Genomic DNA, 15811 nt, shown 5'->3' with positions numbered 1-15811 from the left:
TTAAACAAGTCAGTTCCTTTTGTCTTTATGACAACTGATTCTACTGTCTTCATGTAGTATCTACTGTAACCTATTCTACTGTCTTCATGTAGTATCTACTGTAACCTATTCTACTGTCTTCATGTAGTATCTACTGTAACCTATTCTACTGTCTTCATGTAGTATCTACTGTAACCTATTCTACTGTCTTCATGTAGTATCTACTGTAACCTATTCTACTGTCTTCATGTAGTATCTACTGTAACCTATTCTACTGTCTTCATGTAGTATCTACTGTAACCTATTCTACTGTCTTCATGTAGTATCTACTGTAACCTATTCTACTGTCTTCATGTAGTATCTACTGTAACCTATTCTACTGTCTTCATGTAGTATCTACTGTAACCTATTCTACTGTCTTCATGTAGTATCTACTGTAACCTATTCTACTGTCTTCATGTAGTATCTACTGTAAGCTATTCTACTCTCTTTATGTAGTATCTACTGTAAGTTGCCTAGTATGTCTATGTATAGGACCCTGTCTCTGGCAGGCCCAACAGACAGACTATAAAATGTTCTTCTTCAGTCTTGTAAACCAAATATAGCCAAACATAGCTGAACTGTTCCTAGTTACAGAACAGAGCTGAACTGTTCCTAGTTACACGACAGAGCTGAACTGTTCCTAGTTACACGACAGAGCTGAACTGTTCCTAGTTACACGACAGAGCTGAACTGTTCCTAGTTACACGACAGAGCTGAACTGTTCCTAGTTACACGACAGAGCTGAACTGTTCCTGAACTGTTCCTAGTTACACGACAGAGCTGAACTGTTCCTAGTTACACGACAGAGCTGAACTGTTCCTAGTTACACGACAGAGCTGAACTGTTCCTAGTTACACGACAGAGCTGAACTGTTCCTAGTTACACGACAGAGCTGAACTGTTCCTAGTTACACGACAGAGCTGAACTGTTCCTAGTTACACGACAGAGCTGAACTGTTCCTTAGTTGTTCCTAGTTACGACAGAGCTGAACTGTTCCTAGTTACACGACAGAGCTGAACTGTTCCTAGTTACACGACAGAGCTGAACTGTTCCTAGTTACACGACAGAGCTGAACTGTTCCTAGTTACAGGACAGAGCTGAACTGTTCCTAGTTACAGGACATAGCTGAACTGTTCCTAGTTACAGGACATAGCTGAACTGTTCCTAGTTACAGGACATAGCTGAACTGTTCCTAGTTACAGGACAGAACAGAACTGTCCCTAGTTACAGAACATAACTGTCCCTAGTTACAGAACATAACTGTCCCTAGTTACAGAACAGAACTGTCCCTAGTTACAGAACAGAACTGTTCCTAGTTACAGAACAGAACTGTTCCTAGTTACAGAACAGAACTGTTCCTAGTTACAGAACAGAACTGTTCCTAGTTACAGAACAGAACTGTTCCTAGTTACAGAACAGAACTACTCCTAGTTACAGAACAGAACTGTTCCTAGTTACAGAACAGAACTGTTCCTAGTTACAGAACAGAACTGTTCCTAGTTACAGAACAGAACTGTAGGAGAAAGTGGTGAAACACTGTAGGAGAAAGTGGTGAAACACTGCAGGAGAAAGTGGTGAAACACTGCAGGAGAAAGTGGTGAAACACTACAGGAGAAAGTGGTGAAACACTGTAGGAGAAAGTGGTGAAACACTGCAGGAGAAAGTGGTGAAACACTGTAGGAGAAAGTGGTGAAACACTACAGGAGAAAGTGGTGAAACACTGCAGGAGAAATGGTGAAACACTTTCTGCTTTCTGACTCTCTGACTTTCTGACAAAATACGCTGTAATGTCAAAGTGGATGAAACATAATACCATTTGTAAAATAATGTATGGAACGTAAAAACATGAATATATATATTCATTAGATAAGAAAACAATCCCCTGAGTCAATACATGTTAGAATCACCTTTGGCAGTGATTACAGCTGTGGGTCTTTCTGGGTAAATATTCTAAGAGCTTTGCACACCTGGATTGTGCAACATTTGCAAATTATTCTTTAAAAAAATGATTGATCTTTACTCTGTCCTGTATGTAGTATGCAGTATGTCTGTCCTGTATGTAGTATGTAGTCTGTCCTGTATGTAGTATGTAGTCTGTCCTGTATGTAGTATGTAGTCTGTCCTGTATGTAGTCTGTCCTGTATGTAGTATGTAGTCTGTCCTGTATGTAGTCTGTCCTGTATGTAGTATGTAGTCTGTCCTGTATGTAGTCTGTCCTGTATGTAGTATGTAGTCTGTCCTGTATGTAGTCTGTCCTGTATGTAGTCTGTCCTGTGTAGTCTGTCCTGTATGTAGCATGTAGTCTGTCCTGTATGTAGTATGTAGTATGTCTGTCCTGTATGTAGTATGTCTGTCCTGTATGTAGTATGTCTGTCCTGTATGTAGTATTGTCTGTCCTGTATGTAGTATTGTCTGTCCTGTATGTAGTATGCAGTCTGTCCTGTATGTAGTATGCAGTATGTCTGTCCTGTATGTAGTCTGTCCTGTATGTAGTATGCAGTATGTGTGTCCTGTATGTAGTATGTGTGTCCTGTATGTAGTATGTGTGTCCTGTATGTAGTATGTGTGTCCTGTATGTAGTATGTCTGTCCTGTATGTAGTATGTAGTCTGTCCTGTATGTAGTATTGTCTGTCCTGTATGTAGTATTGTCTGTCCTGTATGTAGTATGTAGTCTGTCCTGTATGTAGTATGTAGTCTGTCCTGTATGTAGTATTGTCTGTCCTGTATGTAGTATTGTCTGTCCTGTATGTAGTATGTAGTCTGTCCTGTATGTAGTATTGTCTGTCCTGTATGTAGTCTGTCTGTCCTGTATGTAGTCTGTCCTGTATGTAGTATGTAGTCTGTCCTGTATGTAGTATTGTCTGTCCTGTATGTAGTCTGTCCTGTATGTAGTATTGGCTGTCCTGTATGTAGTATTGGCTGTCCTGTATGTAGTATGTAGTCTGTCCTGTATGTAGTATGTCTGTCCTGTATGTAGAATGTAGTCTGTCTGTCCTGTATGTAGTATGTCTGTCCTGTATGTAGTATGTAGTCTGTCTGTCCTGTATGTAGTATGTAGTATGTCTGTCCTGTATGTAGTATGTCTGTCCTATATGTAGTATGTAGTATGTCTGTCCTGTATGTAGTATGTCTGTCCTGTATGTAGTATGTCTGTCCTGTATGTAGTATGTCTGTCCTGTATATGTAGTATGTAGTCTGTCCTGTATGTAGTATGTAGTATGTAGTCTGTCCTGTATGTAGTATGCAGTATGTCTGTCCTGTATGTAGTATGTAGTATGTCTGTCCTGTATGTAGTATGTCTGTCCTATATGTAGTATGTCTGTCCTGTATGTAGTATGTCTGTCCTGTATGTAGTATGTCTGTCCTGTATGTAGTATGTCTGTCCTGTATATGTAGTATGTAGTCTGTCCTGTATGTAGTATGCAGTATGTCTGTCCTGTATGTAGTATGTCTGTCCTGTATGTAGTATGTCTGTCCTGTATGTAGTATGTCTGTCCTGTATGTAGTATGTCTGTCCTGTATGTAGTATGTCTGTCCTGTATGTAGTATGTCTGTCCTGTATGTAGTATGTCTGTCCTGTATGTAGTATGTCTGTCCTGTATGTAGTATGTCTGTCCTGTATGTAGTATGTCTGTCCTGTATGTAGTATGTAGTATGTCTGTCCTGTATGTAGTATGTCTGTCCTGTATGTAGTATGTGTGTCCTGTATGTAGTATGTCTGTCCTGTATGTAGTATGTCTGTCCTGTATGTAGTATGTCTGTCCTGTATGTAGTATGTCTGTCCTGTATGTAGTATGTCTGTCCTGTATGTAGTATGTCTGTCCTGTATGTAGTATGTCTGTCCTGTATGTAGTATGTCTGTCCTGTATGTAGTATGTAGTATGTCTGTCCTGTATGTAGTATGTAGTATGTCTGTCCTGTATGTAGTATGTCTGTCCTGTATGTAGTATGTCTGTCCTGTATGTAGTATGTCTGTCCTGTATGTAGTATGTCTGTCCTGTATGTAGTATGTCTGTCCTGTATGTAGTATGTCTGTCCTGTATGTAGTATGTGTGTCCTGTATGTAGTATGTCTGTCCTGTATGTAGTATGTGTGTCCTGTATGTAGTATGTCTGTCCTGTATGTAGTATGTCTGTCCTGTATGTAGTATGTCTGTCCTGTATGTAGTATGTCTGTCCTGTATGTAGTATGTCTGTCCTGTATGTAGTATGTCTGTCCTGTATGTAGTATGTCTGTCCTGTATGATGCTATCAGATCTTTCTAGGGGCCGTCGTCCCAGAACCGTCATTTTAATTCTCCGTCTGTAATCTGCATAAAATCTAAATGTCCTGGAGCATTTAGGAGGCAAAGCAAAGTGCTAACAGATCTCACAACCAACACAATGCAACATAATCACAGAGCTATTTGGTTCATTTGATCCATGTGTTCGTGTGTGTGAACCACATTGGGAAATAATGTCACTTTCCTGTAACCCTGGCCAGGAATCAGTAGCTAGGCTACCAATATGATGTTGTTGTTGTTGTTGTTGTTGTTGTTTTAAGCAGAGGGGAAGAAATCTATTATCAAAACGCAGGCTCAGTATCAGAACATGGAGTCTCTAAGTCCTCAGTAGACACAGCAAGCTACTATCAAGTTGTTCAGACAGAGACAGATTTGACCGGTTTGTCAAAGCCTCGCAATGCAAATGATCTAACCCTGATCTAACCCTGACCCAACCCTGATCTAACCCTGACCCAACCCTGAGAGCTGCTGAATGGAGCTATACTAGAAGTCCCCCTCTGTCTGTTAGCAGAGGACCACTGTACTACAACAGTACACCAGGGATACATCTCATAGGGCACCTTATTCCCCACATATAGTGCACTACTTTAGACCAGAGCCCTATGGAACCCTATTCCCTATATAGTGCACTACTTTAGACCAGAGCCCTATGGAACCCTATTCCCTATATATAGTGCACTACTTTAGACCAGAGCCCTATGGAACCCTAGTCCCTATATATAGTGCACTACTTTAGACCAGAGCCTTATGGAACCCTATTCCCTATATATAGTGCACTATTTTAGACCAGAGCCCTATAGAACCCTATTCCCTATATATAGTGCACTACTTTAGACCAGAGCCCTATGGAACCCTATTCCCCACATATAGTGCACTACTTTAGACCAGAACCCTATGGAACCCTATTCTCTATATAGTGCACTACTTTAGACCAGAGACTTATGGGCCCTGTGCACTATATGTAGGGAATAGGGTGCAGTTTCTATAGCCTTTCTATCCAGTCTAAAAGGTCTTCTGACAAAGCGTATACTGTCATTTTTATTACATCAGGAACTCACTTCAAAACATGGCTCTCTATTTGAGTTATAACCTCATGAGGGAGGCAGGCAAGCAGAAGAAGAAGAAGAGTTGCTGAGGGTTAAACAAAGTACCTGAAGAAGAAGAGTTGCTGAGGGTTAAACAAAGTATCTGAAGAAGAAGAGTTGCTGAGGGTTAAACAAAGTACCAGAAGAAGAAGAGTTGCTGAGGGTTAAACAAAGTACCTGAAGAAGAAGAGTTGTTGAGGGTTAAACAAAGTACCTGAAACAAAGAAGAAGAAGAGTTGCTGAGGGTTAAACAAAGTACCTGAAGAAGAAAGAGTTGCTTTAAACAAAGAGAAGAAGTTAAAACAAAGTACCAGAAGAAGAGTTGCTGAGGGTTAAACAAAGTACCAGAAGAAGAGTTGCTGAGGGTTAAAAGAGTTGCAAAAACAAAGTACCAGAAGAAGAGTTGCTGAGAGTTGTTGAGGAGTTAAACAAAGTACCTGAAGAAGAAGAGTTGCTGAGGGTTAAACAAAGTACCTGAAGAAGAAGAGTTGTTGAGGGTTAAACAAAGTACCAGAAGAAGAGTTGCTGAGGGTTAAACAAAGTACCTGAAGAAGAAGAGTTGTTGAGGGTTAAACAAAGTACCTGAAGAAGAAGAGTTGCTGAGGGTTAAACAAAGTACCAGAAGAAGAGTTGCTGAGGGTTAAACAAAGTACCTGAAGAAGAAGAGTTGTTGAGGGTTAAACAAAGTACCTGAAGAAGAAGAGTTGCTGAGGGTTAAACAAAGTACCTGAAGAAGAAGAGTTGCTGAGGGTTAAACAAAGTACCTGAAGAAGAAGAGTTGCTGAGGGTTAAACAAAGTACCTGAAGAAGAAGAGTTGCTGAGGGTTAAACAAAGTACCTGAAGAAGAAGAGTTGCTGAGTTAAACAAAGTACCTGAAGAAGAAGAGTTGCTGAGTTAAACAAAGTACCTGAAGAAGAAGAGTTGCTGAGTTAAACAAAGTACCAGAAGAAGAGTTGTTGAGGGTTAAACAAAGTACCTGAAGAAGAAGAGTTGTTGAGGGTTAAACAAAGTACCAGAAGAAGAAGAGTTGCTGAGGGTTAAACAAAGTACCAGAAGAAGAGTTGCTGAGGGTTAAACAAAGTACCAGAAGAAGAGTTGCTGAGGGTTAAACAAAGTACCAGAAGAAGAGTTGCTGAGAGTTAAACAAAGTACCTGAAGAAGAAGAGTTGCTGAGAGTTAAACAAAGTACCTGAAGAAGAAGAGTTGCTGAGAGTTAAACAAAGTACCTGAAGAAGACAGCTGGAGCAATTAACCTTCCAACCAGGCTCTCTCAAAGTTGAAGCCTAAAAATCACTCGTTTTATTTGATGTTGCTCTTCTGGGACTCACTTTTTCGGAAGGCTAGCAACGTCTACGATCATTGTCAGACCAAACAATAGTTTGGCAAGACGGTAAACAGATCTAGCAGTAGGATAACAGAGAACGGTGAGACTAGGAGAAATCTGCTCCACTACATAATATTCATTCAAAACAAAACACATATGTGTTTGCAGAACATAATAGCACTATCCAATATACATATATATATATATATATATATATATTCGCCTATTTAAACATAACAAGTGGAGAAACCTTGAGGCAGCATATTAACTACCACTATCCACTATTGTTTATGGGTCCAAAACGGCACCCTATTCCCTACATAGTGCACAGGGCCCATAGGGTTCTGGTCAAAAGTAGTGCACTATGTAGGGAATAGGGTGCCATTTGAGCAGCATCCTACATTTCAGCTTTATCAGTGGAACAGGGTGTGCTGCCTAAAGTCATGTGGGCCATGACTTCTGATTGGAGGACAACCCAGACGCAGACTAGAGGTCGACCGATTAATTAGAGAATTAGAGACGATTTAAAGTTCATAACAAAAAATCAGTAATCTGCCTTTTATTGGACACCGATTACATTGCGATATACGAGGAGACTGTGTGGCAGGCTGACCACCTGTTACAAGAGTGCAGCGTCAAAAGGACCTTGTGGCAGCAAGGAGCCAAGGTAAGTTGCCAGCTAGCATTAAACTTATCTTATAAAAAACAATCAATCTTCACATAATCACTAGTTAACTACACATAGTTGATGATATTACTAGGTTAACTAGCTTGTCCTGCGTTGCATATAATCAATGCGGTGCCTGTTAATTTATCATCGAATCACAGCCTACTTCAACTTCGACAAAACGGGTGATGATTTTTTTTTAAAGCTCATTCGTGAAAAAAGCACAAATGTACCTAACCATAAACATCAATCCCTTTCTTAAAATTATTACACAAGTATATATTTTTAAACCTGCATATTTAGTTCAAATAAATTAATGTTAGCAGGAAATATTAACTAGGGAAATTGTGTTCTCCTGCGTTCAGTGCAGGCAGTCAGAGTCTATGCAGCAGTTTGGGCCGCCTGGCTCGTTATGAGATGCGTTTCTTCCTAACAAAGACCATCATTAATTTGCCAGAATTGTACATAATTATGACATAACATTGAAGGTTGTTACAATGTAACAGCAATATTTAGACTTATGGATGCCACCCGTTAGATAAAATACGTAACGGTTCAGTATTTCACTGAAAGAATAAACGTTTTGTTTTGGATAATATAGTTTCCGGATTTGACCATATTAATGACCTACGGCTCGTATTTCTGTGTGTTATTATGTTATAATTAGGTCTATGATTTGATAGAGCAGTCTGACTGAGCGGTGGTAGGCAGCAGCAGGCTCGTAAGCATTCATTCAAACAGCACTTTCGTGCATTTGACAGCAGCTCTTAGCAATGCTAGAAGCACAGCGCTGTTTATGACTTCAAGCCTATCAACTCCTGAGATTAGGCTGGCAATACTAAAGTACCTATTAGAACATCCAATAGTCAAAGGTATATGAAATACAAATGGTATAGAGAGAAATAGTCCTATAATTCCTATAATAACTACAACCTAAAACTTCTTACCTTGGAATATTGAAGACTCATGTTAAAAGGAACCACCAGCTTTCATATGTTCTCATGTTCTGAGCAAGGAACTTAAACGTAAGCTTTTTTACATGGCGCATATTGCACTTTTACTTTCTTCTCCAACACTTTGTTTTTGCATTATTTAACATTTAAGTCATTTAGCAGACGCTCTTATCCAGAGCGACTTACAGACTGCTACATATGAACACATTTGATACAAACTGATTAAGCACATTCAAAACGTTTGAGTTAAGGTGGGCTAGCCAGCTATGCAATATTTCAGACCCCTCCCACCCTCAGATAGCAGGTTGATGCTTGTCATGATTCTTGTCCTGGAGGCAAAACAGCCGTTTCCCCTTCGATAGATCAGCTGCAAAGTCCAAATTGGCTACAGTGAATTCTTAAAGTATTCATACCCCTTCACTTTTTCACACAATAACCCAAAATGACAAAGCGAAAACGGGTTTTTAGAAATGTTTACAGAAAAATAAGTATTCTGACCCTTTGCTATGAGTCTCAAAATTGAGCTCAGGTGCATCCTGTTTCCATTGATCATCCTTGAGATGGTTCTACAACATTATTGGAGTCCAGCTGTGGTAAATTCAGTTGATTGGACATGATTTGGAAAGGCACACACCTGTCTATATAAGGTCCTACAGTTGACAGTGCATGTCAGAGCAAAAACCAAGCCATGAGGTTGAAGGAATTGTCTGTAGAGCTCCGAGACATGATTTTGTCGAGGGAAGGGTACCAAAAAATATCTGCAGCATTGAAAGTCCCCAAGAACACAGTGGCCTCCATTATTCTTAAAAATGGGAGAAGTTTGGAACCACCAAGACTCTTCCTAGAGCTGACCGACCAGCCAAACTCAGCAATCGGGAGAGAAGGGCCTTGGTCAGGGAGGTGATCAAGAACCTGATGGTCACTCTGACAGAGCTCGAGAGTTTCTCTGTGGAGATGGGAGAACCTTGCAGAAGGACAACCATTTCTGCAGCACTCCACCAATCAGGCCTTTATGGTAGTGGCCAGATGGAAGCCATTCCTCAATAACACGCTCATGACAGCCCGCTTGGAGTTTGCCAAAGTGCACCTAAAGGACTCTCAGACCATGAGAAACAAGATGCTCTGGTCTGATGAAACCAAGATTGAACTCTTTGGCCTGAATGCCAAGCACCACACCTGGAAGAAACCTGGCACCATCCCTACAGTGAAGCATGGTGGTGGCACCATCCCTACAGTGAAGCATGGTGGTGGCACCATCCCTACAGTGAAGCATGGTGGTGGCACCATCCCTACAGTGAAGCATGGTGGTGGCACCATCCCTACAGTGAAGCATGGTGGTGGCACCATCCCTACAGTGAAGCATGGTGGTGGCACCATCCCTACAGTGAAGCATGGTGGTGGCACCATCCCTACAGTGAAGCATGGTGGTGGCACCATTCCTACAGTGAAGCATGGTGGTGGCACCATTCCTACAGTGAAGCATGGTGGTGGCACCATTCCTACAGTGAAGCATGGTGGTGGCACCATCCCTACAGTGAAGCATGGTGGTGGCAGCATCATGCTGTGGGGATGTTTTTCAGCGGCAGGGACTAGGAGACTAGTCAGGATCAAGGGAAAGATGAACTGAGCGAAGTACAGAGAGATCCTTTCTAGGGAGTTTTTCCTAGCCAACGTGCTTCAACACCTGCATTGCTTGCTGTTTGGGGTTTTAGGCTGGGTTTCTGTACAGCACTTTGAGATATCAGCTGATGTACGAAGGGCTATATAAATACATTTGATTTGATACTTGATGAAAACCTGCTCTAGAGCGCTCAGGACCTCAGACTGGAGCGAAGGTTCACCTTCCAACAGGAGAACGACCCGAAGCACACAGCCAAGACAACATAGGAGTGGCTTCGGGACAAGTCTCTGAATGTCCTTAAGTGGTCCAGCCAGAGCCCGGACTTGAATCCGATCGAACATCTCTGGAGACCTGAAAATAGCTGTGCAGTGATGCTCCCCATCCAACCTGACAGAGCTTGAGAGGATCTGCAGAAAAGAATGGGAGAAACTGCCAAAATACAGGTGTGCCAAGCTTGTAACGTTATACCCAAGAAGTCTGCTGTAATCGCTGCCAAAGGTGCTTCAACAAAGTACTGAGTAAAGGGTCTGAATACTTATGTAAATGTAATATTTCATTTTTATTAACAAAATTAAAATAATTGCTTAACATTTCTAGACCTGTTTTTGCTTAGTCATCATGGGGTATTGTGATGTCATCATGGGGTATTGTGATGTCATCATGGGGTATTGTGCAACCAAATTGAACATGTTTCATTATTTATTTGAGACTAAATAGATTTATGTATTATATTAAGTTAAAATAAAAGTGTTCATTGTTCATTCAGTATTGTTGTAATTGTCATTATTACAAATATATATAAAAATCGGCCAATTAATCGGTATCGGCTTTTTTTGGTCCTCCAATAATTGGTATCGGCGTTGAAAAATCATAATCAGTCGACCTCTAATACAGACCCAGAACCGTTGAGAAACAGACATCAGTGACTTGAAGGACTAAGCGGTTTCAAATACTATGCATATAAACACAACGTAGGCTAGTGGGAGGGATAGAGGGAAGGAATGGGGGAGATAGTGAAACTCCTCCCTTCGCCTTTTCCTCTCTGGCCGAAAGCAGGGTTGATCGGCCTGGGGGGGAGAGAAAGAAACAGAGAGAGACATAGAAGGATATGAGAGAGACAGAGAGAGAGAGAGACAGAGAGCGACAAAGATAGAGACAGAAGGATATGAGAGACACACAGAGACAGAGACACAGAGAGAGAGACAGAAGGATATGAGAGAGAGAGACAGAGAGAGAGACACACAGAGAGGCACAGAGAGAGAGACATAAGGATATGAGAGAGAGACACACAGAGAGGCACAGAGAGAGAGACATAAGGATATGAGAGAGAGACACAGAGAGAGAGAGGCACACACACAGAGAGAGAGGCACACAGAGAGAGAGAAACACAGAACTATTTGAGAGAGTGAGACAGACACAGAGAGAGAGAGAAGTCTGCATCACCCGGCCTCACCCTAGTAGAATCCGAAGTCAAATGTCTACTGTTTGCTGATGATCTGGTGCTTCTTTCACCAACCAAGGAGGGCCTACAGCAGCACCTAGATCTTCTGCACAGATTCTGTCAGACCTGGGCCCTGACAGTAAATCTCAGTAAGACCAAAATAATGGTGTTCCAAAAAAGGGCCAGTCACCAGGACCACAAATACAAATTCCATCTAGACACTGTTGCCCTAGAGCACACAAAAAACTATACATACCATGGCCTAAACATCAGCGCCACAGGTAACTTCCACAAAGCTGTGAACGATCTGAGAGACAAGGCAAGAAGGGCATTCTATGCCATCAAAAGGAATATAAATTTCAACATACCAATTAGGATTTGGCTAAAAATACTTGAATCAGTCATAGAGCCCATTGCCCTTTATGGTTGTGAGGTCTGGGGTCCGCTCACCAACCAAGACTTCACAAAATGGGACAAACACCAAATTGAGACTCTGCACGCAGAATTCTGCAAAAATATCCTCCGTGTACAACGTATACAGCAGAGCGGAATTAGGCCGATACCCACTAAATATCAAATTCTACAACCACCTAAAAGGAAGCGATTCCCAAACCTTCCATAACAAAGCCATCACCTACAGAGAGATGAACCTGGAGAAGAGGCCCCTAAGCAAGCTGGTCCTGGGGCTCTGTTCACAAACACAAACACACCCCACAGAGCCCCAGGACAACAGCACAATAAGATCCAACCAAATCATGAGAAAACTAAAAGATAATTACTTGACACAATAGAAAGAATTTAAAAAACAGAGCAAACTAGAATGCTATTTGGCCCTGAACAGAGAGTACACAGCGGCAGAATACCTGACCACTGTGACTGACCCAAAATTAAGGAAAGCTTTGACTATGTACAAACAGTGAGCATAGCCTTGCTATTGAGAAAGGCCGCCATAGGCAGACATGGCTCTCAAGAGAAGACAGGCTATGTGCTCACTGCCCACAAAATGAGGTGGAAACTGAGCTGCACTTCCTAACCTCCTGCCCAATGTATGACCATATTAGAGACACATATTTCCCTCAGATTACACAGATCCACAAAGAATTCGAAAACAAATCCAATTTTGATAAACTCCCATATCTACTGGGTGAAATACCACAGTGTGCATCACAGCAGCAAGATTTGTGACCTGTTGCCACAAGAAAAGGACAACCAGTGAAGAACAAACATCATTGTAAATACAACCCATATTTATGCTTATTTATTTTCCCTTGTGTACTTTAACCATTTGTACATTGTTACAACACTGTATATATATAATATGACATTTGTAATGTCTTTATTGTTTTGAAACATCTGTATGTGTAATGTTTACTTTTAATTTTTATTGTTTATTTCACTTTTGTATATTATCTACCTCACTTGCTTTGGCAATGTTAACACATGTTTCCCATGCCAATAAAGCCCCTTGAATTGAATTCAGAGAGACAGAGAGACAGACAGACAGACAGAGTACTTCATTTGGGGTGAAAAGTGGATGTCTCCATCCCAAACTGCACCCTATTCCCTATATAGTGCACTCCTTTTGACCGAAGCCCCGTCTCTGTCCTCGCCCGTCTCTGTCCTGTCTCGTCTCTGTCCTCGCCCGTCTCTGTCCTCGCCCGTCTCTGTCCTGTCTCGTCTCTGTCCTGTCTCGTCTATGTCCTCGACCTGCCTTCTCCCTGTCCTGTCTCTGTCCTTTCCCAGTCCTTCAGCACCTGCTGTCTCAGCAACCTGGGGGGTGGTGTTGGATATCTCTTATATAACCTAAGAGCAGCAACACTTGCTGAATGACTCACACATTTACAGCCGTTACCTCATGTTGTGGATACTAACCCATTGGGTAGCAAACATCTCTATGGTCTAGCTCAGTACATCAGTTAGCTACAGCATCTCATCTAATGGATACTAATCACCGTCTAGCCTAAGCCTTGCTTTGTGGAACTAGACCTAGGCTATCCTTCAGACTAGACGTCGACCGATTATGATTTTTCAAAGCCGATACCGATATCAATTATTGGAGGACCAAAGAAAGCCAATACCGATTAATCGGACGATTGAGATTATATATATATATATAAATGACAATTACAACAATAGTGAATGAACACTTATTTTAACTTAATAAAATACATCAATAAAATCAATTTAGTGTCAAATAAATAATGAAACATGTTCAATTTGGTTTAAATAATGCAAAAACAAAGTGTTGGAGAAGAAAGTAAAAGTGCAATATGTGCTATGTAAAAAAAGCTAATGTTTCAGTTCCTTGCTCAGAACATGAGAACATATGAAAGCTGGTGGTTCCTTTTAACATGAGTCTTCAATATTCCCAGGTAAGATGTTTTAGGTTGTAGTTATTATAGGAATTATAGGACTATTTCTCTCTATACCATTTGTATTTCATATACCTTTGACTATTGGATGTTCTAATAGGTACTTTAGTATTGCCAGCCTAATCTCAGGAGTTGATAGGCTTGAAGTCATAAACAGCGCTGTGCTTCTAGCATTGCGAAGAGCTGCTGTCAAATGCACGAAAGTGCTGTTTGAATGAATGCTTACGAGCCTGCTGCTGCTCAGTCAGACTGCTCTATCAAATCATAGACTTAATTATAACATAATAACACACAGAAATACGAGCCTTAGGTCATTAATATGGTCAAATCCAGAAACTATCATTTCTAAAACAAAACGTTTATTCTTTCAGTGAAATATGTAACCGTTCCGTATTTTATCTAACGGGTGACATCCATCAGTCTAAATATTCCTGTTACATTGTACAACCTTCAATGGTATGTCATAATTATGTACAATTCTGGCAAATTAGTTACGGTCTTTGTTAGGAAGAAATGGTCTTCACACAGTTTGCAACGAGCCAGGTGGCCCAAACTGCTGCATAAACCCTGACTCTGTTTGCACAGAACGCAAGAGAAGTGACACAATTTCCCTAGTTAAAATAAATTCATGTTAGCAGGCAATATTAACTAAATATGCAGGTTTAAAAATATATACTTGTGTATTGATTTTAAGAAAGGCATTGATGTTTATGGTTAGGTACACATTGGTGCAACGAGTGCTTTTTTCGCAAATGTGCTTTTTAAATCATCACCCGTTTGGCGAAATAGGCTGATTCGATGATAAATTAACAGGCACCGCATCGATTATATGCAACGCAGGACAAGCTAGTTAACCTAGTAATATCATCAACCATGTGTAGTTAACTAGTGATTATGTTAAGGTAGATTTTTTTTATAAGATAAGGTTAATGCTAGCTAGCACCTTACCTTGCTGCACTCGCATAACAGGTGGTCAGCCACACAGTCTCCTCGTGGATTGCAATGTAATCGGCCATAATCGGCTTGCAAAAATACCGATTACCGATTTTTATGAAAACTTGAAAATCGGCCCTAATTAAATCGGTCATTCCGAATAATCGGTCGACATCTACTTCAGACACCAGCACACTGAGCAGCACACAGACAACAGAGACCAGCACACTGACAACAGAGACCAGGACACTGACAACAGAGACCAGCACACTGACAACAGAGACCAGCACACTGACAACAGAGACCAGCACACTGACAACAGAGACCAGCACACTGACAACAGAGATCAGCACACTGACAACAGAGACCAGCACACTGACAACAGAGACCAGCACACTGACAACAGAGACCAGGACACAGACAACAGTGACCAGCACACTGACAACAGTGACCAGCACACTGACAACAGTGACCAGCACACTGACAACAGAGACCAGCACACAGACAACAGAGACCAGCACACTGACAACAGAGACCAGCACACAGACAACAGTGACCAGCACACAGACAACAGAGACCAGCACACAGACAACAGAGACCAGCACACAGACAACAGTGACCAGCACGCAGACAACAGTGACCAGCACGCAGACAACAGAGACCAGCACACAGACAACAGAGACCAGCACACAGACAACAGAGACCAGCACACTGACCAGCACACTGACAACAGAGACCAGCACACTGACAACAGAGACCAGCACACAGACAACAGAGACCAGCACACTGACAACAGAGACCAGCACACTGACAACAGAGACCAGCACACAGACAACAGAGACCAGCACACTGACAACAGAGACCAGCACACAGACAACAGAGACCAGCACACAGACAACAGAGACCAGCACACTGACAACAGAGACCAGCACACTGACAACAGTGACCAGCACACTGACAACAGACCAGCACACTGACAACAGAGACCAGCACACTGACAACAGTGACCAGCACACTGACAACAGTAGACCAGCACACTGACAACAGAGACCAGGACACAGACAACAGTGACCAGCACACTGACCAGCACACTGACAACAGTGACCACTGA

At 41.6% G+C, this 15811-nt stretch overlaps 1 protein-coding gene across 3 annotated transcripts in view; it reads right to left on the bottom strand.

Annotated features, from left to right (window-relative positions):
• Nucleotides 1-15811, bottom strand: part of LOC115115846 (phosphofurin acidic cluster sorting protein 2-like) — a 172276-nt gene that overhangs the window by 137291 nt on the left and 19174 nt on the right. The window lies entirely within an intron of this gene.

This window comes from Oncorhynchus nerka, linkage group LG12, assembly GCF_034236695.1.
Source record: "Oncorhynchus nerka isolate Pitt River linkage group LG12, Oner_Uvic_2.0, whole genome shotgun sequence".
Classification (NCBI taxonomy): domain Eukaryota; kingdom Metazoa; phylum Chordata; class Actinopteri; order Salmoniformes; family Salmonidae; genus Oncorhynchus; species Oncorhynchus nerka.
The sequence above is the reverse complement of the archived record's forward strand: the minus strand, read 5'-3'. Positions and strand labels throughout refer to the sequence as shown.